Below are 2049 nucleotides of genomic sequence, written 5' to 3'. Positions count from 1 at the left end.
TAAAAATGTAATAAAAACTGCCAAAGTATAGTATGCCCTTAAAAGTTCATAGTTTTAAATATGTCTAAGTCATTAAAAACTCATAGCATTTAAAATGGTTAAAAAGAAAAAAGTCATAGGATGGTATGTCATGAAAATGCATTGATAAAAGTCATAGCATAGTATGTCGTCAAAAATATCATTCTGTAGTATTGTATGTCAGTAAAATGCTGTAAAAAAGTCATAGTACAGTATGCCACAAAAAATATGACAACCAAAAGTCATAGTATGTCTTAAAAATGTAGTGTAAAAAAGTATAGTATGTCATGAAAACTATGATAGAAATGTCATATTAAATTATGGTATCTCCTCAAAACTGAGGGAAAAAAAAGTCATAAAACCTGAAAAGACGTCATGAAATATAGTATATGTCTTGACGTTTTTAAATGATTTTGGACGACATGCTATACGATGACTTTTTTTCATCATTTGGGACGACATACTATGACTTTTTTTCAGGATTTGGGACGACACACTATACTATGACTTTTTTTCGTCATTTCGGACTATGACTGTTTTTTTTCATGATTTGGGACGACATACTATACTATGACTTTTTTTCATCATTTCGGACTATGACTTTTTTGTCATCATTTTGGACGACATGACTTTTTTTTCAGGATTTGGGACGACACTATACTATGACTTTTTTTTCATCATTTTGGACGACACGCTATACTATGACTTTTTTTCATCATTTGGGACGACACACTATACTATGACTTTTTTTTCATCATTTGGGACGACATACTATACTATGACTTTTTTCCATGGTTTTGGACGACATGACTTTTTTTTCAGGATTTGGGACGACACACTATACTATGACTTTTTTGCATGTAATCCTAAACCATGAAAAAATGTCATAGTATAGTCACAAGTACATCACACAAGTGGGGCTAACTAAAATGAATACTCGTTAAGAGAGGTGCTTGTCTTTGCCATTTTTAGATGTGCAGTGTCAATGGATGACATCTGGAAAGAAGAGGAACATCATAAGACCACCTGAAGAAACGTCTTCGCTCATCTCTTCTATCATCAACTGCTATGTTTCATGTTGAATATTGAAAACATACAAAGTATTTTTAAATGAGGGACTCCTTTGTTAAAAAAATATATATATTAGGCAGAGAAAAGAGGAGTTGCCACAGACCCAAAGTCACAAAAAAAAAAGAAGAAAAATCTTCACAGTCTGGATTGGAATAATCTTCTGTGGTCTTCTGTCAACGTATTTGTCTTGTGTTATTGTATATGGTACAATTCCAGTGAAATGTTATGTTAATTCAGTTCATCTAGTTTGTACATTATAAAAAGAGTGCAATAAGAAATATGTGTATGATTGGGGGGCCTGTTTCCGTATGGAGGATCCCCATCACGATTCCTCAGTATTTGAGGGGATATCTCTGGAGTTTCTTCAAGTGTCTGAGGTGGAACAGTATGCAACACCCAGGTCAGGCCACCAGTGACGTGGACAACATAGTACTTGATGCTGTTCACCCTCTACACTGATGACCTGTTGACATTAAGGTCCCTACTTTTTCCCAAAGTCAACTATCAGCTCCTGACTTGACAATAAAATATTTTTTTAATGTGTCTTTTTATTGTTTACGTGTTAATGTAATCCAAACCACATAACTGGTGAAGGTGAACTTTTTTCTGGATGGGATTGATCACAGGATGTGTGGCAGAAAGGTAGCTCAGTGTGATGAACAGATCTTTGTAATTCCTTAATTTGCACATTCAAGTCCAAACATCATAGTATAGTATGTTGTCCCAAATCATGAAACAAAGTCATAGTATAGTGTGTCGTCCAAAATTATGAAAAAAAGTCATAGTATAGTATGTCATCTCAAATCATGAAAATAGTCACAGTACAGTATGTCGTCCCAAATCATGCAAAAAAAGTCATAGTATAGTGTGTCGTCCAAAATGATGAAAAAAAGTCATAGTATAGCATGTCGTCCCAAATCATGCAAAAAAAAAGTCATAGTATAGCATGTCGTCTCAAAT

This window comes from Epinephelus moara, chromosome 9 (assembly GCF_006386435.1).
Source record: "Epinephelus moara isolate mb chromosome 9, YSFRI_EMoa_1.0, whole genome shotgun sequence".
Lineage (NCBI taxonomy): Eukaryota > Metazoa > Chordata > Actinopteri > Perciformes > Serranidae > Epinephelus > Epinephelus moara.
The sequence above is the reverse complement of the archived record's forward strand: the minus strand, read 5'-3'. Positions refer to the sequence as shown.